This window comes from Cnephaeus nilssonii, assembly GCF_951640355.1.
Source record: "Cnephaeus nilssonii genome assembly, chromosome: 3".
Lineage (NCBI taxonomy): Eukaryota > Metazoa > Chordata > Mammalia > Chiroptera > Vespertilionidae > Cnephaeus > Cnephaeus nilssonii.
The window spans coordinates 48,487,009-48,513,536 of record NC_137074.1 but is presented as its reverse complement, the minus strand read 5'-3'; positions in this window follow the sequence as shown (position 1 = coordinate 48,513,536).

Genomic DNA, 26,528 nt, shown 5'->3' with positions numbered 1-26,528 from the left:
GCTTAACTAGGACACAGAAAAAATATTCAGATTCAAAAATATTGTCTAAAGCAGCTGAAACTGAACTTAGCTCCATGGGACACAATGGAATCAAAAGTAGTGGTGCATCATAGAGAAAGAATTTCAAGGGAGGCTAAAAATAGTAGAAAGATCCCTACCTCCTAAAAAACAAACAAGAAAACCCAAACAAACAAAAACAAACAACCAACAAAAGACATGTGTTTCCTGGAGGTCAGGAGCACAGGGGACAGAAAATCTGGATAGGTAAGTGTTTTGAATAGGGATGAGTTGAAATAATTGAAATAGACTAAGATCAGACTGAACCTGCATATGGGGTAAAATGTAGTGATAAAATGGAAAAAATGTCAAGGGGTGAGGGAATTCAGCCTTTATAAATTCAGAAAGATCCAGAAAAGCACAGCTTCTGACATTAAGAGGATCAGCCATGTCCCTTAGACAAGAACTGTGTACCTTGGTTGCATTAACCAAAAAGTGAGCTGGAGAGCCCAGGACAGGAAGAAGCCCTCCACACCCAGTTTGCTTGAGAGAAGTGAAGGTGGTATATCCTCACAGAGGAGTCCATAGAGGGGCTCTATCTGAAGAAAACACTTGGTGTCATTTGAGAGACAAATCCTGGAAGGCTACAGAAATCCTTGTTAACCTCTCCCCCCTTCACAAATCTTTGAAAAAAGCTATGCTAGGAAAATCCAGCTCATTCAATCATATATTATAAGTAGAGAATCTGACACAGCCTTGATAAAAGATACTATTAAAAAGGTGAAAGAGAGATACAAAACTTACTATCAGAAAAAAAACACACCAGAAAATATATTATAAAAATTATAATATATCATTACAAAAGTTTATCATTACATTTAAATTTTGATAAAGCAATCATGACTACAAAGGAAGATCACCAAATGGAAATACAGGAATTGAGGAAGGAGGCAAGATAACAGGAGAAGGAGAAATATAAGGTGCCAAATTGGAAGAAACACAAGAAACAATGGACATTGTGTAAAATGGAGTCAAATTGAGAACAAAACAAACAAATGAAATAAAGAAAGTTAATTAAAATACTTAGTGAACCTCATTGTTGGTTAAATTTGCATCTCTCTGATGATTAGTGACTTTGAGCATTTTTTCATATCTCTCTTGGCCTTCTGGATGTCCGCTTTGGAGTAGTGTCAATTTAAGTCCTCTGCCCATTTTTTAATTGGAATGTTTGTCTTCATTTTGTTAAATTGTTTGAGTTGCTTGTATATTTTGGAAACTAGCCACTTTTCAGATGTATCATTGGCAAATATGTTCTCCCACGCAGTGGGCTCCTTTTTCATCTTGTTGATGGTTTCTTTTGCTGTGCAGAAGCTTTTTATTTTGATGTAGTCCTATTTATTTATTTTCTCCTTAGTTTCCCTTGCCCTATTGGCAAACATATTGCTACAAGAAATATCTGAGGTTTTGCTGCCTATGGTTTCTTCTGATATTTTTATGGTTTCACAAATTACATTTAAGTATTTTATCCATTTTGAGTTTATCTTGTGTATGGTGTAAGTTGGTGGTTTATTTTTATTTTTGTCACCTTATACATGTCAGAATGGCTATCATCAACAAATCAAGAAATGACAAGTGCTGGCAAGGATTTGGAGAAATGGTAACCCTAGTACACTGCTGGGGAGAATGCAGACTGGTGCAGCAGTATGGAAAACAGTATGGAGTTTCCTCAAAAAATTAAAAATGGAACCACCAATTAACCCAGTGATTCCACTGCTAGGAATATATCCCAAGAAACTCAAAACATCAATCAGAAAGAATATATGCACCGCTATATTCATAGCAGTGTAATTTACAATAGCTAAGATCTGGAAACAGCCCAAGTGCCCATCAGTAGATGAGTGGATAAAAATGCTGTGGTACATTTACACCATGGAACATTATGTATTGGTGAAAAAGAAGGATCTCTTACTCTTTGAGACAGTATGGAGGGGCCTGGAGAGTATTAAGATAAGCAAAATAAGCCAGTCAGAGAAAGACAAATATCCACATGATCCCACTCATATGTGTAATCTAAAGAACAAAATAAACTGATGAACAAAATAGATCCAGAGACAGAAAAGCAGGAACAGACTGACAAATCTCAGAGGGATGGTGGGGAGGGGGTTGTGGGGTTGTGGGGGGAGAGATTAACCAGGGAACTTATACCCATGTATGCATAGCCCATGGACATAGACAATAGTGTGGTGAAGGCCTGGGATGGGTGGTTGCGGGGTCAGGGGGGTCAATAGGGAAGGAAAAGGGGAGATCTGTAATACTTTCAATAATAAAGGTAAATTTTAAAAATAGTGAAAGTTATGAAACATTATGAAAATAGAATAAAGAAACATGAAAAGAGTAAAAGTGACAGATATATAAGACTGGCAAAGCCAATAAAATATAAACATAAGGTAGTCTCTGAAGAAAAAAGAACAAATAATGAGACAAAAATCTTTTAAAATATAACTGATGGAAAGTTTTGTGGCTTAAAGGCTTAAATTTACACTAGAGGCCCAGTGCACAAAATTCATGCATGGTGGGGGGGTGTCCCTCAGCCCAGCCTCCTGCACCCTCTCCAATCTGGGACCCCTCGAGGGAGGTCCGACTGCCCATTTAAGCCTGATCCCAGTGGGTAGGGCCGAAATGGGCAGTCAGACATCCCTCTCACAATCCAGGACTGCTGGGTCCCAACCACTCGCCTGCCTGCCTGATTGCCCCTAACCTCTTCTGCCTGCCAGCCTGATCACCCCCTAACCACTACCCTACCAGCCTGATGGATGCCTAACTGCCCTCCCCTGCTGACCTGGTCACCCTTAATTGCCCTCCCCTGAAGGCCTGGTCGCCCCCAACTGCCCTCTCCTGCCAGCTCGGTCACCCCTAACAGCCCTCCCCTGCCAGCCTGGTCACCCCTAGCTGTCCTTCCCTGCAGGCCTGGTCACCCCAAACTGCCCTCCCCTGCTGACCTGGTCACCCCTAACTGCCCTCCCTTGCCAGCCTGGTTGCCCCTAACTTCCCTCCCCTACTGACCTGGTCACCCCCAACTGCCCTCCTCTGCTGGCCTGATCACCCACAACTGCCCTCCCCTGCTGGCCATCTTGTGGCTGCCATCTTGTGTCCACATGGGGGCAGCCATCTTGTGTGTTGGAGTGATGGTCAATTTGCATACTGCCTCTTAATTATATAGGATATTAAAAGAGTAAGTTATGCATCAGGGAAAAGTAACTCAGACCAGTCAATATTCAGCTGTTTCCTATTAAATCTAAAGTTACTTGACTTTGAACAAAGGATCATTTGTAAGGTGACCAGATGTCCCGCTTTTGGCGGGACAGTCCCGATTTTTAACAATTTGTCCCACGTCCAGTGGTGTTTTAAAAAAGTCCCCAGTTTTGGAAAGAATGCACGACAAGCTAGGGAACGGCGGGAGAACGGGAAGGGAATATACGGGTTTTGGCGGCCATGTGGCTATTTAGCCAGGATATGAGTTTTATATTATTTTTGTTAATATTATAATGTTAAACTTTAATAATAACAAATAATTGTTGAGAACTGTTTATCGAGAACTGCTTATCAAAGTTCGCATTGTTGATGTTAGAATTCGACCACTATTGTTTGGACTTAATGAACAATGGCATTTTTTGGGATTGGCAATGACGAAAACATTTTGTAACTGTCTCTCAGATGATACACATCGTACTGCATGCTAGTAAGCTAGTTAAACAAGTGATGTCATTACAAATCAGCTATTCAGATAATTTAGGTAAGTAATTTATTTATTTATTTCATAAATATATAAATTTTCTTGAATTTAGCAGACAGTACTCGTATTATTTATATTTTATAGTGGCAGCAAAAAGTCTAGCGCTGGCCTTGAAAGTGACACTTATGACTTACATTACGGCAAATTCAGAGGAAAAATAATACAAGTTAGTATTGTTATTATTTAGAAAGAAATATAGGATTAAAACAAATTTTTAAATATAGTTACTTTATAACAATCAAATTAATTTAATTTATAAACTAACAATAAAATATGTTCATGTAATTATGTACCTACTTACTGTGTTTTTAAGCAATATGTATATAATAATTTATAGTATAATTTTAAATTATTTTTTTTAGATTTTTAACACAATGAGGAAGAAAAGAGGATGCAAATTCAACGATGATCTAAGAAGTGAATTTCCTTTTATTAAAAACCCAAAAGCGATTACAATATAGGCCAAATTTTTAATCAAGAACACCCCCCCTCGGGCTGAAACCGGTTTGGCTCAGTGGATAGAGCGTGAGCCTGCAGAATCAAGGGTCCCAGGTTCGATTCTGGTCAAGGGCATGTACCTTGGTTGCGGGCACATCCCCAGTAGGGGGTGTGCAAGAGGTAGCTGATCGATGTTTCTCTCTCATCGATGTTTCTAACTCTCTATCCCTCTCTCTTCCTCTCTGTAAAAAATCAATAAAATATATTTTTTTTAAAAGACACCCCCTCATCCCCCCGTCAATGGTGTCCCGCTTTACCAATGTTAAAATCTGGTCACCTTAATCATTTGGGAAGTCAGGCAAAAAGTTCAAATTATGTTGTGAAAAACTTAAAAGTCATGTTGGTCTCAGATTACTCCACAGCAATGTTCAATGGCAGAAGATGATGAAGTAACACATCTTATTTAAGAAAATAAAATTTAATCCAAAGAATTTCCATCAAACCAATCTGAGTTTTAAGTATAAAGAAGGCAAACCACAGCTTATCACAAGAGACTTTCTGGGGGGAAAAAGAACAAAAGCAATTGGAGGAGAACTTTAGTGAACCAAGAGATGATTCGAAAAATGTAAAAGAATTGGCAGTAAAGATAGAATATATTTGATTGCAAAACCAAGACTTTTAAAAAAATTAGGACTAGGTGGCCAGCTAGAATATAATTATGAGCTGATGATGTAAAAAAATAAAATTAACATGAGAGGAAAAAAGTGGGAAAGAAGAACAAAATTGAAGAAATCTAGGAGATGGCTTCTCCAACAGTAACTGTGACTCAAGGGATAACATCTAAAGTGACAAGAAAAGCAACCATCAATAAAAGAAACCATCAACAAAACAACAAGAAAGCCCACTGCATGGGAGAACATATTAGCCAATGTTATCTCTGATAAGGGTTTAATCTCCAACATTTACAGAGAACTCATACAACTTAACAAAAGGAAAATAAACATTTCAATCAAAAAAATGGACAAAGGACCTAAATAGACACTTTTCAAAAGAGGACATACAGAAGGCCAAGAGACATGAAAACATGCTCAAAGTCACTAATCATCCGAGAGATGCAAATCAAAACAACAATGTGGTATCATCTCACACCTGTCAGAATGGCTATCATCAACAAATTAACAAATGACAAGTGCTGGCAAGGCTGTGGGAAAAAGGGAATCCTCGTGCACTGCTGGTGGGAATGCAGACTGGTGCAGCCACTGTGGAGAACAGTATGGAGTTTCCTCAAAAAGTTAAAAGTGGAACTCCCATTTGACCCAGTAATCTCACTGCTAGGAATATATCTGAAGAAACTAGAAACACCAATCAGAAAGGATATATGCACCCCTATGTTGATAGCAGCACAATTTACAATAGCTAAGATTTGGAAACAGCCTAAGTGCCCATCAGCAGATGAGTGGATTAAAAAACAGTGGTAAATCTACACAATGGAATACTATGCTGCTATAAAAAAGAAGGAACTTTTACCATTTGCAACAGCATGGATGGAACTGAGAGCATTATTCTAAGTGAAATAAGCCAGTCAGAGAAAGATAAATATCACATAATCTCACTCATATGTGGGATATAACGAACAACATAAACTGATGAACAAAAATAGATCCAGAGACAAAGAAACACTGAACAGACCATCCAACTTCAGAGGGAAGGCGGGGGGAAGAGGGGTAAGAGATCAACCAAAGGACTTGTATGCATGCATATTAGCATAACCAATGGACACGGACACTGGGGCAGTGGGGTCTTGTACTGAGGGGTGGCAGTTGCTGGGGAGGGGTCAATTAGGGAAAAAGGGGACATATGTAATACTTTAAACAGTGAAAAAAGAAAAGCAACAGAAAAATAGTCATTCTTATAATACAAAGGTAGATATTATGAAAGTTAATAGTATTGACTAAATTGGGTGAGAAGAGAAAGAGGATACAAACTATAATAGATACTATGTAGAGGCTCAGAGAACTATACATATTATACAGTGGTATATTGTAAAGGTAATTATGAGAAAAACATAATAGCCATCTTAGATATCAGAAGAATTACAAATAAATAAATATAGAAAAGAGTTTATAAAATTTAAAAATGTGTAAAGAAAAATTTAACATAAAATTATTGCAAAACTAAAACCAAATAAATATGTAACATCAATGAATGTAAAGCTTATTCACCATTTCAGCCCTAGCCAGTGTGGTTCAGTTGGTTGAGCATTGCCCCATGCACTAAAAGTTGCCTGTATTTTAAAAAAGAAAAAGATTTCACTTTGAAGTCCAAAGTAGCATGTGAGCATGTAAGCATACAAAGTCACTTAAAGTGATTCAGAAAAGTTTTTTAAAAAGGATGGGCAACAGTATCATATATAATAAAAGCCTAATATGCAAATTGTTTGACTGGGAGTTCCACCAGGAGTTCGACCATTCACTATGGCATGCACTGACCACCAAGGGGCGGCACGAACATGGCAGGCGTCAGCAACGCAGCCCTGGCAGCAGGTAGCAGTGGAGGCGCTGCCAGCCCCGATGGGCCCTGATGAGAGCTGGACCATGGTGGGATGGTGGAGCAGGTGAGCGGGAGGTGCCAGGCCAAGGCAGGTATGAGTGAGGGCCCGATCCCATTGCCCCACCGGTTGCCCTGCAGATGGCAACCAGCAGGGGGCGGGGCCACTGCCAGGCTCCCAGGCGCTGAGGGAGCTGGGCAGGGGTCCAGCCCCTATCAATCACCTCACAGGCAGGATGGTGGAGCAGGTAAGGGGGCAGTGCCAAGCCATGGCGGGGTGCCAGGCGGGGCTACGAGGCTGCAAGGTTGGGGGTGCCAGCTGGGGCTGCGAGCCTGGGGGCATGAGCTGGGGTCAGATACCCACAGGCCACCCCGAGGGACCCCACCCATGCACAAATTCCTGCACCAGGTCTCTAGTATTAAATAAATGCAGAGCAGAAAAGCATGGGACATAATCTATATATCAGAAAAAGTCAAAGACTAGGAGACTATTCACAAAGAACTGCTTATGATGCTAAAGAATGCAAATCACTATGAACAGTTATGAATATTCATAAACTAAATAAATTACTGTAACTTTCATAAAACAGAAATTACAGATGATACAGAGGAATTGCATCAAAATACATTAACAATGGGATACTTTACTTCCTCTAATCCAAGACAGAACAATGTTTAAAAACTAAACAATATAATCAAAAAAAGTATGTGATTAATATATCTTAAATTCTGTGCCTAGATACTTGCAAATAATATTATATTCCTTAAACTTTACCCTTAACTTCTCAGGAAACTAATAAAATATATAGAAAAATATCAATAATTACTCAAAGTAGAAATAATACAGAACAAATATTATAATTTCAATGCAATAATTCTAGACATTAGCAAAGAAAACAAATAAAATGCATTTTATAATTACCCATATATTAAAAAAATAACACATTGTTATCAAATGGGGTTTATTCCAGAAATGTAAGGATGTTATAATACCATATCATGTTGATGGATCTAAGGAGAAATATTATTTGATGACATCCAGTTAAACATTTGAACTCTTCATAATGAACTTGTGGATACTAATATAATAAAAAGTAATTTAACATAACATAATGTAAGATAACCATATTTGTGAGGGACATATGTTTTAGCACAAAATCTAGCATCATGCTTAAGTGTGACACAAGAAAGGAATTTGCCTTTAACTTAAGGTCAAACAAACATTTCTGGTAGACACATTTTCACTTACCACTATACTAACCAATATAAAAAAGAAAAAGAAATTATAAGTCTATAAATTGGAAATCAGCACATACGTTGGTTCACAAACTGGCCCCTATACAGGGAGGACAAGGAGAGACCAAGGAAAGATGCAGACCACATATAGATGGTAGATGACAGTTATAATAAGTAAGGGAACTTACATACAAGGCTGGGCTCGGGAGGCTGCAAGATGCTTATATCTTTGCAGCCACCCACTAGAATCTTAAAAGTTAATATAGAGGCCTTTACATATTCAGTCCACGGAGTCTCAAAATGCCTATTCCCTAGGGTATTTTCTCAAAACAGCTCCTACTAGGGGAATGGTGGCCAGAACATACATTCCAAGGACAAGGAAGGGGGTAAGGTGCCTCCAATTGCCCAGTTCAAACAGTGGTCATGTCTTCTTGACAACCTCGCAACAACATAGATGACACTTGCAAATGATCTGATTACATTCCTTGACCCAAGTAACTAACTAAAAGCCTAATGCAGTTAGAGAAGTGAGTAGAGTACCAATCAACAAATTATAAATCAAATGGTTAAATGTATATAGAAAATAAGCTAGAGGATTAAATGAAGGAAAACATTTATAACAGCAGGAAAAAAATAAACAAGATACCATTCTTGGAAAGAAACTCAAGAAGTATTCATGTTTTACATAAGAAAACTTTAGGGCACTACTAAAAGTCTCAAAGAATGGAATTAAAAGTTAGACCTTCCTCTTAAGTAGGAAGAATCAAGATCAGAAGGATGTCAATGCCACCTATGTTTATTTATAATGTAACATGCTGTTTAAAAAATAACTATCAGCCTCTGTTGTTTTTATCTTGTGAGGCCGATGCATGAAGATTCGTGCAAGAATAGGCCTTCCTTTCCCTGGCTGCCGACACTGCCTTTGCTCCAGCCAGAGCTGCCTGCCACCTCTCGCCTTGTTGCATCAATTTGCATATTCCCTATCTTATTGGCTGCGGACGCCGCCATCTTTGTCGCAGAGTTACAGCAATTTGTATATTCCATCTATATTAGATAGGATAAGGGGATCTTATGTTTGTTTGTGTTTTTGTTTGTGAACTGGAATTAGAAAGCTGATTTTAAAGTTCATAAATAAAAAATACACAATCAAGACTAACCAGAAAGGCACCTTTAAAAAAAGTAAAAAGGGTATTTTTGTTGACAGATAGCCTATATAATAAAAGGCTAATATGCATATTGTCCCATTGGGAGTTTGACAAACTGGGAGTTCGACTGCTCACTATGACGTGTGCTGACCACCAGGGGGTGGCGCAGAACAAAGGAAGGCCCTGGCTGGCAGCTGGAAGCTGGGGAAGAGAGGCCCTGATTGGCCCTGATCACTGGCCAGGCTTAGAGGCCCTACCCATGCATGAATTTTATGCACCGGCCTCTAGTTAAAATATATTTATATAGCTTGTAAGTTTAAAATGCTATGATATTGGTGCATGAAGAGATAGGCAGACCAATGGTATAGGATAGAAAGTCAAGAAATAAAGCCAAGTATATTACTAAGTTTATTATATAATGAAAATAACATTTCAGATCTGAGATTTATAATGAGGAGTTCTGCTACCATTGGCTGGTTGCCTAAAAAAAAAATACTGGATTCATACTGCAGACTTTTGTTAGGGAAAATACTAAATAGATTAAAGATTTAAAGGCAAAATTTACAGCTTAACCATAAATTAACTAGGAGTAAACAAAGGGGAATTATTTTATTGCCTTGGAGTGGGAAAGGATTTTCTATGACTCTAATCTAGAAGCCATAAAAGTAGCAATAGATTAGTACACCTACATAAAATTACAGGCTTTTGCCTATGGGGAAAAACATAAACAAAGTCAAAAGACATGACAAGGAACAAAATTTGCAGCTCATATCCAGATAAGAATAATCTCCCAAGTATAAAAGAATTAATGAGAAAAGGAAAAAAAGTCATGGGTATGAATAAGTAGTTCAAATAGAAATATTACTGCTACTCAAACATCTGAAAAGATGCTAACTAGTCGTTGTTTTGCATTTTAACAGCTGTATTTAATATAATTCATAAGCCACACAATCCAGCCATTTAAAGCATACAATTTGATCATTTTTAGCTTATTCACAGATATGTACAACCACCACTACAGTTGATTTTAGAATATTTTATCATCTCACAGAGAAACCATATGCTTTAGCTACCATCCCTATCTGCCAACCTCCTCCTTAGTCCTAAGCTACCACTAATCCACTTTCTGATTATATATTTAGCCATTCTGGACTTTCATATAAATGGAGTATTACAAAATGTGATGTACTATAGGTATAATAAGTAGTCTCTCATGACCAGTTTTTTTTTTCCTTAGTATAATACTTTCAAGGTTCATCCATGTTGTAGCACGTATCCTACCTAATAAAAGGGAAGTATGCAAATAACCATCACTCCGCTACACCCACGATTGGGCTGGTGGGAGGCTGGGGGCGGGACTCGGGGTGGCTGATCGCACTGGCAGGAGGTGCTCCGATCGGAGGGTGGCCAGAGGAAAACTGGTGCTGGCGGAAAACTGGTGCCAGCAGCCAGGTGAAGGAAGGTCTATTGCACGAAACTTCGTGCAACGGGCTTCTAGTCAATACTATGTTCATTTTTATTGCCATATGATATTCCATTGTATGGCTATACCACTGTTTGTTTTTCCATTTGTTTACTGATGGACATTGAGTTGTTTCCACCCTTTAGCTATTATAAATAACTGCTATGAACATTTGCATTGTATATTATTATTTCTCTTGGGCATATATTTAGAAGTAGAATAATGGGTCAGATGATAACACTATGTATAAACATTTGAAGAACTGCCATTCTGTTTTCCAAAATGTCTGTACCATGTCACATTTCCTCTACCAGCATGTGAATGTTCTAATTTCTCCACATCTTTGCCAACACTTGCTATTATATGACTTTTTTATCCTAGTTGTCCTAGTAGGTGTGAAGCAGTATCTTATGGTGGCTTCAGTTTACATTTTCCTGGTAACTAATGATGTTGACCACCTTTTCATGTTCTAATAAGTATATATTTACATGTATTATTTGAAGAACTGTCTCTTCAGAACACTTCCCCGTTTTTAATTGGGTTACTTGCCTTTTTATTATTAAGTTGCAAGTGTTCTTTATACACATATTCTAGATACAAGCCTCTTATTTACACACACACACACACACACACACACACACACACATATATATATATATATATATATATATATATATATATATATATGATTTGAAAATATATTCTCCCATTCTGTAGATTGCCCTTTTCACTTTATTGGTGGTGTCCTTTGAAGCAGTTTTAAAATAAAAGTAAAACCTTTTAATTTTGATGAAATCCAATATATCTTTTTTTTATTCAATGCTTGTGCTTTCATTGTCATATCTAAGAATGCTTTGTCAAGTCAAAGGATGTGAAGATATTTCCCTATGCTTTCTTCTAAGAGTTTTATAGTTACAGCTCTCATATTTGTGTCTTAATACATTTTGAGTTAGTTTTTATATGTTGTGTGAGGTAGATATGCAACTTTTGCATATGAAAATCTACTTGTGTTAGTTCCATTTGTTGAAAATTATTTTTATCCATTGCATTGCCCAGGCACCTTTGTTGAAGATCAGCTGACCATGGTTATATGAGTTTATTTCTTAATTTTCAATTCTATTCCATTATATGTCTATCTTTGTGTCAGTACCATTCCATTTTGATTACTACTGTTTTGTAGTTTTGAAATAAAAAAAGGATGAGTTCTAGTTTGTTAATATTTTTCATGATTGTGTTGGCCTTTGCAATTCTAGGTCCTTTGCAATTCTGAATCAATTTTAGAATTAGCGTGTCAATTTCTACATAGAAAGTAGCTGGTTCTATGTCTCTAGATCTATTTTTGTTCATCACAGACTGACAAGCCCAGGGGTCCTCAAACTTTTTAAACAGGAGGCCAGTTCACTGTCCCTCAGACCGTTGGAGGGCCAGACTATAGTTTAAAAAAAAAAGTATGAACAAATTCCTATGCACACTGCTAAGTCGGCTGCTAAGCAGGACAGACAGCGGCGGCAAAAACACCTGGCGGGCCGGATAAATGTCCTCGGAGGGCCGCATGTGGCCTGCGGGCCGTAGTTTGAGGACCCCTGGACAAGCCTCAGAGGGAAGCCAGGGGAAGATGGAGGATAAGAGATCAACCAAAGAACTTGTATGCATATAAGTATAAACAATGGACACAGACAATAGGGGGTGAAGGCATGTGCTGGAGGCAGGGATGGGCTAGGAGAGGACAATGGGGGGAAAAGGTGACATATATAATACTTTCAAAAATAAAGAATTAAAAAAAACAGAAGTACAAATTAGCAGGTACATAATAGTCATGAGGATGTAAAGTACAGCATAGGAAATATAGTCAATAATCTATCCTATCTAATAAAGAGGGAATATTCAAATTGACTGCCACACCATCACAAAGATGGTGGTGCCCATAGCCACAAGATGGCGGTGCCCAGTCCCCTCAGCCCTGCTGGAGTCCCCCAGTCCTTTCAGCCCTGCCGGGTATGGGGGTGCCCTCAGCCCCCCAGCCACCCAGGGCTGGCCCGAGGTGCAGTTAAGCCTCGATGGCAGCTGCCCAGCCGCCCAGGGCCACCCGAGACTCTGGTAATAAGGGCCGGCCAAGGCTTGCGCTGCTGGCAGTGGCAGCAGCAGATGTGTGATGGGGGTGTTGCCTTCCCCTGATCACTGGGTCACCTACTGTCTCTGAGGGCTCCCAGACTGTGAGAGGGGGCAGGCCAGGCTGAGGGGCCCCCCTACAGTGCATGAATTTTCATGCAATGGGCCTCTAGTATATATATAAAAGCCTAAGCAACTGTTATGACCGAAAATCTGGCCAACCAGTGGCTATGACTTGCACTGACCACCAGGGGGCAGATGCTCAATGCAGGAGTTGCCCCCTTATGGTCAGTGCACTCCCACAGCCAACCTCCCATAGTACCTCCCCCCAGCCGGCCAACCTCCCATGGTCCCTCCTCCCCACCCAGCTGGCTGGCCCCGATCAGCCCCTCCCCCCCCCCACCAGCCAACCTCCCACGCTCACTTCCCCCCAGTCGGCTGGCCCCAATCAACCCGATAGAAACTGGGTGAGATGACCCTGATTGCCCTGATCACTGGCCAGGCCAAGGGACCCCACTTGTGCATGAATTTGTGCACCGGGCCTCTAGTCTATATATATAAAAGCCTAAACAACCGGCCGACCAACCAACTGGCTGACCGGCTGACCGTTCGGTAGCTATGACATGCACTGACCACCAGAGGTCAGAAGCTCAATGCAGGCGTGGAAACCACAGGCATGGAAACATGAAACAGACTGATGAATCTCAGAGGGAAGGGGGAGGGGAGAGGACAAGAAGAGATTAACCAAAGATCTTATATGCATACTGGAGGCCTAGTGCATAGATTCATGCACCAGTGGGGTCCCCCAGCTTGGCCTGTGGGGATTAGGCTGAAACCAGCTCTCCAACATCCCCTGAGGGGTCCCAGATTGTGAGAGGGTACAGGCCAGGCCAAGGGACCCCACCAGGGCACAAATCCATGCTCTGGTCCAGTTTCAGCCCAATCCCCACAGGCCAGGCCAAGGGACCTGGGACTCTAGTATTAAAATAACTATGTATGGTGTTACATGGTACTAGATTTATTGGAATGATCACTTTGTAAGTTATATAAATGTCCAATCACTGGGTTGTGTACCTGAAATTATACTGTACCTCAACTCTAATTGAAAAATGAAAAAAATATATTTTTTTTAAAAAGAGAGTAAACTGGTATTCTGCTAGTGGTTGTGTTGACCTATAGATCGGTGTAGGGATTAGTACCACCTTAGCAATATTAAGCCTTCCAATTGATGAACATGGATTGTATTTTTTCACTTATTTAAATTTTTAATATTTCTTAACAATGTTCTGTAGTTTTCATAGTAAAACTTTTGTACTTCTTTTGTTATTCCTCAGTATTATATTCTTTTTGATACAATTGTGAATGGAATTTTTTTTATTTTATTTTTGAACTAGAAGCCCAGTGCTTAAAATTGTACACTGGAGGGGGAGGGGGTCCCTCAGCCTGGCCTTCACCATCTCACAGTCCAGGAGCCCTCATGGGATGTCTGACTGCCAGCTTAAGCCTGGAAATCGGAACTCCTTAGCGCTGCCTTGGAGGCTGTAGAGGCTCCCGCCACTGCCGCTGCGCTCACCAGCCGTGAGCCTGGCTTCTGGCTGAGCAGCGCTGCCCCAGTGGGAGTGCACTGACCATCAGGGGGCAGCTCCTGTGTTGAGTGTCTCCCCCCTGGTGGTCAGTGTGCATCATAGCAACCGGTCGTTCCGCTGTTTGGTTGATTTGCACATTCGCCTTTTATTATATAGGATTGTTCATTTCGAGTGTATAGAAATAAAACTGTTTTTTATGAATTGATTTTGTGTCCTGAAACTTTGCTAAACTCAATTGTTACTTCTAATAGCTTTTTAGTGGATTCCTTAGGGTTTCCTATATAGGAGATCATGTCATCTGCAAATAGACATAGTTTTACTTCTTTCATTCCAATCTGGATGCCATTTATTTCTATTTCTTGATTCATTGCCCTGGTTAGAACCTCCAATATAATGTTGTATTTAAATAGTGAGAGCAGACATCCTTGCCATGATTCTTATCTTATGGAGAAAAGATCCAGTTTTTCTACATTAACTCTGATGTTAGGTGTGGGGTTTTCACAGATGACCTTTACCAGGTGAGTAAGTTCCCTTCTATTCCTAGTTTGTTGGATATTTTTATCATGAAAGGGTGTTGGATTTTGTCAAGTTATTTTTCTGTACTTATTGAAATATTCATGTCATTTTTAATTTTTAGTTATTGATATAATGAATTATATTGTTTGATTTTTAGATGTTCAACCAACCGTGCATTCCTGGGATAAATCCCACTTGATCATATAAATTATTTTTTATATTACTGAATTCAGTTTGCTAGCACATTCTGGAAAAATTTTTTGGCAATAGTAAAAAGAGATATTGGTCTGTAGTTTTCTTATGATGTCTTTGGTTTTGATATCAAGATAATATTGGCCTCATAAAAAAGACCGGGGAATGTCTTTCTTCCTTCTATTTTTTTTTTTTTTGGAAGATTTTATGAATAATTGTCATGAATTCTTCTTAAAATGCTTGGTGGAATTCAGTAATAAAGCCATCTGGGCCTGAGCTTTTCTTTGTGAGTAGTTTTAAATTACAAATTCAATTTCTTCACATTATGGATCTACACAGATTGTCTATTCTTGAATCAGTTTCAATCATTTGTGTCATGTGATGAACTTGTTCATTTTATGTAAGTTTTTCTAAATTGATGTCATAATTTTTCATACATGATTGCTTTATGATCATTTTACCTTTAAAAGGTGTATAGTCATATCCTCCCCCTCACTTTGATTTTAGTAATTTGAATCTTTTCTTCTTTTCCTTGGTCAACCTCACTAAAGATATATAAATTACATTGATCTTTTCAAAAAATCAGCTTTTGGTTTTATTGATTTTTTTTCTCTATTTTTCTGTTTTATTAATATCCACCATAATATTCATTGTTCTCTTCCTTTTACTTGATTTCAGTTAAGTTTGCTCTTGTTGTTCCAGTGTCTTAAGATAGAAGATTACATTATTGATTTGAAATTTATTTTTAATGTTGGCATTTCAGCTACCCTTTTTCCTTTAAGCAATGTTTTATCTGTATTCTCTAAGTTTTATTATGTTGTGTCTTCATTTTTATTCATTTCAAATTATTTTCTTAACCCTTTGAAAGAGACAGAGGCAAAGAGACAGAGACAGAAATTGAGATTTATTATAAGGGACTCGCTGATTATGGATACTGAAACCCATAGGGCAGGCCATCAGGACAGAAACTTAGGTAAGAGTTCATTTTGTTATATTGACCCTGAATTTTCTAAGACAGCAGTGGAAACTTTCCTGTTTTATGCACGCCACATAATTTTACTAGTAGATAATACAGCAACTCTGAGTACTGGTTCCTCCTCTGTGGACTTGACTACTGAGTGGATTACTTTGGTGAAGTCTATTTCTTGCCCTTCTCTCCTCACCAGTTTAAGTCTCTGATGTTGTGCTTCAGGGAGGCCCAGCTTTGAGTATGCCCACAGTCACCCTGGAACAACAGTGGTATTGGTAAGACTCTTTTCCTCTATCTCTGACCATACCCAGCTATTAAACTCCATCAATTGCCCACTAATGGCACCGTTGTTTTCAACAATGCCCATGGTGCATAAATTGCTCCACAAACTAATCCAATCAAATTGTTCCTTTGAATGGCTACTTTCTGAGGTCAGTGCTTGATATTTGTTCTGACCTCAGAAAGGACTCCTTCCAGGTGTCATATTTCCTGGTTTTACTGCAAAGGAGCTAACCTTCCTTCCAGGTTGATTCTTCATTAAATCCGCATATCTACCAATTCCCTTTCCCAACTCCACTGTTCTTGAGAGTGCCCTTAGGCTTGAACTTCTCCATGCTCTATTGCAAATTAGTTCGACTCCTATGAAAATTGATTAGGAGCTATCTATTACATAATCTGCTTCTGTTCCTAGGCATAACCTCTGTGCAGGGGCTCTAGAGATGGAGGTAGGCACAATGGCAAAAGTCTGTCTGAGTAAAAATCCCACAATAGGAACTGAGCTCCCTGGTGGATGAGTGAGGGAGCAGCCAGCAGCCTGGAATCCTCCAGACTTGCCTCTTCTGGCATGCAACAGTTGCCTCACAAGTGAGGGCAGGGACAATCAGGGTCCCAGTGTTCTCAGCACATTGCATCTAAGCAGAACTTTTGTTTCACAAGTGGGAACTGAACAGAAAATGAGAACCCTCACCTCTCAAGCAGGCTTACCCAGGACTTAGCTTCAACAATAGGTATGGAGGCAGAATGAGAACTGCTGCTCCTTCCAGGAATAAAGCCTTCTGATTGTGATCTGGGGGGAGAGAGAACGTGGGTTTTTGGCTGTAGTAGTCTGAAGTGAATTCTCCATCTCACTGACCTGTAGGTCATTCACTGTAGAGAGGGAGTTCAAATACCACAGATTCTGGCCTTTCTTACTGAATGTTTGTAGATTACTTTTTCATTTGCTGATTGCCTTTAGGACCATTTCCAGAGGCTTTAAATGGTTGCTTTTTATAATATTCACGGTTTTGCTGGGAAGCAAGTCAACAGAGTTCATCATTGTGACATGACAGTAGTCAATCTACTAAACATTCATTCTTAACAAGAAATTGAAATGGAAAATGTGCCAAAACAACATTTTAATCTTTCTGATTAGCAAAATCTAAGTGTGTTTTAAAACACTTTGTGAGACTGTGAAAAAACAGGCCCTCCTACACTATTTAAGTTGAGTATAAATTTGTATGATCCCTAGAGAAAGCCATTATGAAAAATATAACTTACAAAAGTATTTACCCTTTGACCTGGAAGTTGTACTTCCCGTTTTTATGTTACAGATGCATAAATATGCATAACATTATTTCTAGGAGAAAAATATTAGAAATAATGGAATACTAGTTGCCAAATAAAGAATCAAACAACAATTTATCTAGTGATATGAAGAGTTCCACAATATATTCAGCAGGTCATATGCTAACTTCTGTGTGAGAAATTAAAAGGAAGACAAATACATACTATATTCACTTGAATTTTCATATAGCACTGGAAAGATCTAAAAGAAATCAATAAAACTGAAGATCAGTACACAACATGTAGATGTGAACAGGGGAGGGATGAAGTTTTATAGTGTTCCTTTGATATTATTTTGCATTTGGAACCATGCAAGTGTATTTCTTATATTAAAAAGGTTAAAATTAACAAAGCATCAAACATAGAAGTTCTAGTAGGATAAAGTAATTGGGCAGGAAGTGGCCTTTGTTATCATCATTTTTAAATCTTTTACAGATGAAAATGAAAGTCAAGTTAGGGAAAGGGATTTGCCTGGGACACATGGCAAGTGTTTGACAGATTTGGGTTTAGGACTCAAATGTTCTGATTCTAAATCAGGTCTGTGCCCAATTATGCATATATGCTTTTAATATTATGGAATCCTGCATTTGACCTTTACTATGCATTATGGGAAGGAAACATCATGCTGGAAACTAATATACTCTGAGCCCTTCCTGCCCTGTAGTGCCCTAGGGCCACCTAGAATGTGTGACCTGCTTGTTAGCATTCTCCACACCACTCCTAATGAAAGAATGACCACTCTATGTGCCAAGAGCCCTTATTAAAGAGTCACAAAAGCAGGCCCAAAATAGCCACCTTCTGCAGCATTTTCTTCTTGCAATCACTCTATGGTTTTCCTCTTTTTTGCCATCTTAGGAATGCTCTCTATACAAAACAGTCACAGGGATGTAAAATACGGTATATGGAATATGTCATAATATTACAGTAACTAGGTATAGTGCCAGATGGATACTAGACTTATTGGGGGATCACCAAAAAAAGAAATCCTCTCTATGTATCTGTTCACCTTGATGATAGCATGGGCACTCTAATCTCATTCACATCCCTGGTAATGCTGCAAAAGAGCCTGCTGTTCTGAAGATAATAGGGATAGTGTCTAAGTTATTAATTACTAAATCACAGATAAAAGCTATAGAGAACAATACTTTATTGAGCCAAGTTTAAGCACTTTCTACTGATATTTCTTAATACTACATTGCGTCTGGCTACTTCTCAAATATTTCTCTGGAGAGTCTCTCCTCATGAATCTCTCCTCCCACCCATTCTCAGTCCTTGAGGTTCAAGGATTGCTGCAGATACCAGCTATAGTATTGGACATCTGATCCAGATGTGCCAAACAGAATACTCCATTCCCCTTACCACAGTGGTTGGATCAGGGAAAGACATAATTCATTCTGGGCCAAAGAGAACACATGGGGGTTTTCTGGCATCATCAAGAAAAGCCTCACCCTTCTCTTGGGGCTGCTAAACTAAAAAAAATATAAGTCTAGAGATTCCAGTAGTCAATTTCATTCTCACACCAAAAGAGTTCAAATGCAAACCAGCATAGAGAAATCAAACTCAGAGAAAGACTCCTAATGACAGTGATTAAGTACCTGAATCCAGGTATGTATGTCTGAAAATTTGTCTTTGGAACTTCTCAGTTCTATGAAAAGGAAAAAATAAGATTTCTTTTTGGGTGGTAATTTAGGATAGATTTGAGTATCTTTCTCTTGCAGCTCAAAATCCAAACAGAGAAAATTTACTATTTAATTATGAGATGTAGAGACATTTTCTTAGTTATAATGCTCTCCAAAGTATAGGGTACATTGTTTATTCTTTCCAATATAATCTCTATGAAAATATTATAATGAAGGAAGCAAATATTCAATATGCTATGTTATCTACTTTAATCCCAAATTCTCTAGAGCACTTAGAAGTTTCTCAGTGTACTAGTAAGAACAATATTCAGAGAAAAAAATGTATATGAACACTAGAAATAATAATTCTTTTTAAATTCTTTGTTGTTTAAAGTATTACATGATTCTCCTTTTTCCCCCATTGACCTCTCCCCTGCCACCCCCTCCCCCAAGTACAAGCCCTCACCACCCCCTACTGTCTGTGTCCATTCGTTTTTAATTATTATACTCTTTCTTACAAGTTATAAAGCACCATCAGAATACTAGTCATTTCATCCTTCTACTCCCATAGCATGCTTTTAAGGTGGATGGATTGTTAATAACCTCATTTTGAAAATAAACAAAGTTCTAAAAGCCATAACTTATCCAAAATCACAGAGCTAAGGAATGGAGAAGGAATTGAACACAAGTATCCCAATTTACCCTTTGTGTATCCATTATACCACATTGACTTAGATGAGGAAAAAAACGAAATCTGACTAAATTGCAGAATTTTATCTAAATTGCAACTTTCATTTTCACTTGGGTTCATATGGATTTCCTCTTTTACATTTGCGCAACAGTAAATATTTCTATTCCATTTTTCCTCTACCAGCTCTGTTCAGAAAATCTATGTCTGTATTATATAGATATTGATTTTACTCACCAATTTAAAAGAAATAATATTTTTCAAGTATTATTTATGAAGAGCGCAGGGGAAAACCTTTTTCATTTATAAGAGGAAAGTAAACAATTCTTACAGAGCTGCCTGAGGCTGTTTCAAGCTAATTTAATTTGACTCAAAACCCATTTACAGAGTTGATGCACTTGTAAACCCTGTGAAAAGATGCTAGCTGTTATGCAGAATAAAGACAAAAATGAGCAAGAGGAATAAGATACAGACCAGACACTGGGAGACCAAGGGTACTGTAGAGCTGGTAGGGCCCAAAAGTATCTTTTTCAAGAGCAAATAATCCCTTCCACCATATTTACAGGGTAAAACAAGATTATTGTTAGAGTAATAAATTTGACAGTAAAATAGTAGTCAAGTTTTCAGGCAAATTTAAATTGGCTAGTTGAAACAAGTGAATATTCTAGAAAAATTAATTGTACTGGAAAAAAAGGTGTTCCTAAAGTGTCAACTAAAATTTTTATTGGTACTTCATCTCATGATAAAATTGTGCACCATATAATAAACCTAAAACAGTAATATTATAGTGCAAAAAATTAAAATTTAAAAGCTATCAAGACTACATTATAAAATTTTCAAAAGCCTCCTAACATTTAAATCAAAAAAGGAGGGGATAGTAGAGGAATATCATGTAAGGAAAAATATCCTGTAAGTAAATTACATCTAGAAAATTAATACTTTAGAAAATTAATTGTAAGGCTAAAAGCAAGACACCCATGAAAAACACACAAGGTGACAAAACAAGCCAGAGGAAAATCATTTGGGCAAAAATTGAAAAAGGATCCCCAGTCAAATTTATAGAAAATATTCCTTTATTAACCTTTGGTCGAGAATATGTTTGTATATTTTCAGAAAACAACTCTGAGACCATGTGGATTCCAGCAAGAGAGGAATCGACAGGACTACTCCAGCCATGAAGACAGAAAGAAGCAGTCCAGAGACGGAAGACACTGATGTGGCCTTCCCATACTAGCAGTTAGCAGCTGTGCATCACTGCAGATTGCCCAGGACCAAACCGGACAGAGTCGGACCTGCATTACCACCATTTGTCCACCATCCAGAACTGAAATGTCAGTGCTGACATGTACACATAAGGAACTGTTGGACATTGAAATTGGGTCTCAAAAGAACTGTTGGCCCAGAAAGAAACTCACTACACACTGATTCATTTGCCTGTCACCATTATTGCTTGTCTCATTTTCGGTTCTTATAAGTGTATTTCTAATAGCACATGATCTCACTCATCTAGGGGAAATAATGAACAACATAGACTGATGAACAAGAACAGACCCAGAAACAAGGAGGCATGGATCAGACTGTCGGGTCTCGGGGGAAGGGTAGGGAAGGGTGGGGGTAAAGGGGGAGATCAACCAAAGGACTTGTGTGCAGGCATATGAGCCTAACCAGCGGTTAAGGACAACAGGGGGGTGGGGGCATGTGTGGGGAGGGGTGTGGTATGGGAATGGGGGGATGAGGACAAATATGTGATACCTTAATCAATAAAGAAATTTAAAAAATAAAAATAAATAAAAAAGATTTAGAATTACAAACCACAAAATTTCTTCCATTAAAAAAAAAATCTGCTTTACACATTAGGTGGGTCAAAATAAGCCTCAGATATTAGGCTGATTCTATCGGCCTAATATCTGAGGCAGATAGAATCAGAGTTGGATGTGTGCAACCAAGAATGAAGCCCATAGACTGTTTCTGCATACTCTACAGTTACTACCAATAGGGACCTGCATTAGAGCTCCCCTGGACACTAGATGCCAGAACCTCTAATACTGCTGTCACCAAACACCAGACACCTCTGCCACCAGGCTTGCTGGAAAATGGCTCCCATGGGGATGACTGCTTCCGCACATTGCTTTCTTGTGAGGATGTCTGTATGGAGGGTCTGTGCTCCTGCTGCAAGGAAGGATGGGAGGACAAACTTCTGGATTCTGAATTGATAATAGGGATATGCAATTAAATTGAGGAAAATTTCTCAAATATGGGAAGGATATTAAAAGGCTGCTGACATTTTCTAGGCATATACATCTCTACAAAATAGATTAGGGAAAATATAAGGTCAGTTTTTAGCATGAAATATTGCACCTTGTTTTAACAGGAAAGATCTTTCTGATGGAAGAAGTGGGAGAGAGACGTGGAGGTAATGACTTTGAGAAAGATTATACTTGAAGCAGAGGTTTGTCAGCAAAGGTTAATCGCCCAGCTCCCTAATTATTCTGATCCCTTTACAAGGGCTCAGGCATCCCTTTGCTCTCCACTCCCTAGATATCGTAGATAAAGCAATTATGTACTAAAGATGATCTATAAGCTTTCAAAATAGTTTTATAGAGACAACTAGAGGCCCAGTGCATGAAAATTCATGCACTGGAGGGGGGTCCCTCAGCCTGGCCTGCTCCCTCTCACAGTTCAGGAGCCCTCAGGGGCAGGAAGCAACCCGGTCAGTGATCAGGGGAAGGCAATGCCCCATCACACCTCTGCTGCTGCCACTTCCGGCAGTGCAAGCCTCGCCCAGCCCTGGTTACCTAAGCCTCAGGCGGCCCTGGGTGGCTGGGCAGCTGCCATCTGAGGCTTGCCTGAGCCTCAGGCCAGCCCTGGGTGGCTGGGGGACTGAGGGCGGGTCCGGCCACAGCATACACCTGCCACCACCCCCTGCTGGGCTAAAAGGACTGGGGGACTGTGGGGGGCTGAGGGGACTGGGCACCACCATCTTGTGGCTATGGGCGCTGCCACCTTTGTAATGGTGTGACAGTCAATTTGCATACCCCCTCTTTATTAGATAGGATAATATTAAAATGTAAGTTGTTCCCACCAAGGTCTCAAACTTCAGACTCATAGATTTAGGTTCTTAGCTGAATTCAAGTATACTGAAATAATTTGGCAAATATTTAAAACACAAACCCCAAAATGTAAAATTAATATCTAAAATTTAATGATGAGGCAAGCAAGCCAGTTCACGTTCAACTTGTTGAAGGAATTTTTAACATGCTGGATTATGATAGCGTTGAACTGGCAGAGAGCTGGTTCTGAGGAAATCTTTCATGTCTGCTCTCAATGTATATCAAGCAGAGCCATAGAGAAAAGGGCCGGCTTGTACCAAAGGGGAATAAGGTTTAATGATTACAACGTCCTCCAGGGAGGTATAGGACACCAAATCACAGGACAAAACCCCTCACTGTGTCTTCCCAAAGGAATGACTAACTTCCAGATGGACTATTTACCAGGCTGGCTCCTAGTGCATTTAAACGTGTTTATATTTGGGTTTAAAAGAGACAAGAGGAAAACAGACCATCCTCTTGCTTTCCCGTATGTCATACATACATCATTTACATAACTTTATTATTTTATGAAATTCATTCAGTTAAAAATAACATCAGGTATTACTATTTAAAATTAAATACTATGTAATAATTACAATTATGTCCATGAAGAAGTTCAGGATACAAAATATATCAGTTACATTTTAGAAAGCAAAGAAAAAATGTCTGGAAAAATATGCCAAATTTTAGCAATGATTGTATTTATGTGTTTGGATTTTTTTGTTGTTCATTCAATTTTTAGTCTCTATTTCTTTATACCTTCTTAAATAATCTACAAAGCACATTTATTACACTCATAAGAAAAGTAATAGTGAAGGATTAGTTTAGGTATCAAAGTCACAGTCACTTGAGTACAATGTGAAATATTGATAATTTATTAATGTCTTAAATGTATATAATACCCAGAAACTTATTTTCTAAATGTTAATTTTTAAATTAATTGTTTGGGAAGTTGAGCTTTCTAAATGGGACTACTCCTTTATGAATAAAGAAATATTAAGAATAAGAAGCAGTAGTTTTTGTTTTCTCAAGGCCTCAAATCAACATCATAGGCACCCACTCTTCTAACAGTGTTTATTGCAAAACAATGTGTCCAGACTGTGAACTGGCTTGCTTGCCTCATCATTACACTTTTAGATATTAATCTTATATTTTGGAGTTTTTGCTTTAAATATTTGCCACATTTTTCAGTATACTTGGATTCAGCTGAGAATTTGCATCTTTGAGTTTGATGTTTGAGACCTCGGTGGAACAATTTACATATTATGTATTGGTCTGTGTTTCTGTGAGGTTCTATAGCTGTAATCCTTGCTCCCTAATGCCACCATTGCTCTCTTTGCCCTCACTCTCTAGTCTTCAGTAGAAGCACGAGTAGGAAGAACATGTAAGTGGCATCATAAAGCCTGCATTTAAATACAGATTTACTAGTGTTCATGATCTAAGCTTTCAATAGATGAGAACCTCAGTTTCCTCATCTGTAAAGTGGGCATGGGGTTAAATAATAGTACCTAATAAACCAGCAATTTTCAACTTTTTTCATCTCATGGTACACATAAACTAATTACTAAAATTCGGCAGCACACCACCTGATGATGTCTTATAACTGCTGTCACCAGGTGGCTTTGGGGATGTGCTCATTGTCTGTCCAGGCAAAAGCATCAAAAGCACCATCCTCAACCCTTACAAAATGGGCGTCTGGGGCTTGGAAGGAAATCCCAGGATAAAGGATGAAGAACACTGAAGAAATGCTGTGGCATTAATTCTCCTAATGGTACAGGAGATGATATTATGAGAAATGACATAGATGTGGATGGCTGTGAGTCCAAATGCCATTCAGAAGAGTTAGACTCTGAATGTGGAAGAGCTTCAGAAAAATTAAACCAATTTTGATTTATGTTTTCATTTTTAGGTAGGTAGGTACAAAGAATTTGTAATTTTACGAACTGCCACAAATGTCTTAAAAAGCTCTATCAATAAATGTAAGATAAGATGAAAAGTGATATGAAAGCATCTATAGTATTTATTGATAGCATTTTTCTCTCTTGGTTATTAACAATGGTGCACCTTACCATCAATGTCATCTTGGATACAATAAAAAAGAGTAAATGTTCAGTTATTCAGGTTTTTTATTCCCTTGTTAACCTGAATACTTCAGCATGCTCTTTTAGGAATAAGGACACTTTCCTATAAAATTGTGATGTGATTATTACATCCCAGAAAATGAACAATTCTTCCATAATAACATCTAAATTCCAATCCATATTCAAACTTCTCTAATTGTAAAAAAATGTCTCTCATAGTTTGTTTTAAACCAGCATCCAATCAAGATTCATGCATTTAATTTGACTAAAATTGTTAGTAGTATTAGCACTGTGTAACAACTACTCTCAGTAGGGAAAAAAGTTATTTTGTGTCACTCTGTTTTTATCTTTATTTTTGCGTCATCTGTTTTAAGATAAAATTACTCAGCAGCCCCATGAAAAGATGTGCCTATCTGGAATCTATATTGTTGTTTCTTAATCTTTTAGAGGAAAAATAAATAGACATTCATTTCTGAACTTAACTTTTGAATTATAGCGGGACTAGGTTGCTGTTAATGAACTAACTAAATTATTCTCGGGAGTAATACATATATACCCCGGAAGTCCCAGATATCTGGGGAAGCATTGCTTCTTAAAGGTTCATTGTAACGTTCCCTGAGTGTTTGGGGTTGACTAATTGAGAGTAACCTCTTCATTTTGCTGAAATATTCAAATCTTCCTATTGCCACATTGAAAATAGTTTTCTTAATACTTCCTTTCAGTGGGATTTAGGGCTTTGAACATGAGGTTCACACCATGGAAAGATTAGAATCTCTTGATGAATGAAAATGTTATTTTTCAACAAAGAACTTTGTATTCCATTATTGTGTAAAATGATTTAATACTGGTGTTAAAAAAATGTATAGACTTGAGGAAGTTTATGGACGAAAGAGCAAAATTAAATGTTCAAAATAGTAGGAAATGAACACTGCATACTTCTTATTATGCTTCTCATTTATGTTAAAGCAAAATAATGAGGCTTTTGGGCGGGAGGGGACTGGACACTAAAAGCCATATAATCTAATAGCCACTATAAGGTACAACAGAGATTATCAAATTTGACATGTTACTTAATTTTGGTTGAATTGTTTTCTATCAAATGTGTCAGAATAGTTAACAAATTATTTGGCAACCCTAGTGATTAAAGTGGGTTGTATATTCCTATTCTAAGTTGTTCAGGATGAATAGTTTGTCTGCTACTAGCTCTCAGTAGGGTTTTTCGCCAGTAAGGTATTGAGCCAGATTTCTGCATGAGTAGAGTTTTTCTGCTTATAAAAATTATTCCTTATTCAGTTGTTAGTGAACTATTAGCTAACCCAGAAATGTGCAATATATACTGATGTCTAATCATTGATTTAGCATAATACCTCTAATTAGATTAATTATATGGACTTTGTTAACTAGTTTCACAATGGATTAGTCTTAATTTCCATTCAACTGATATATTATTAAATAAAC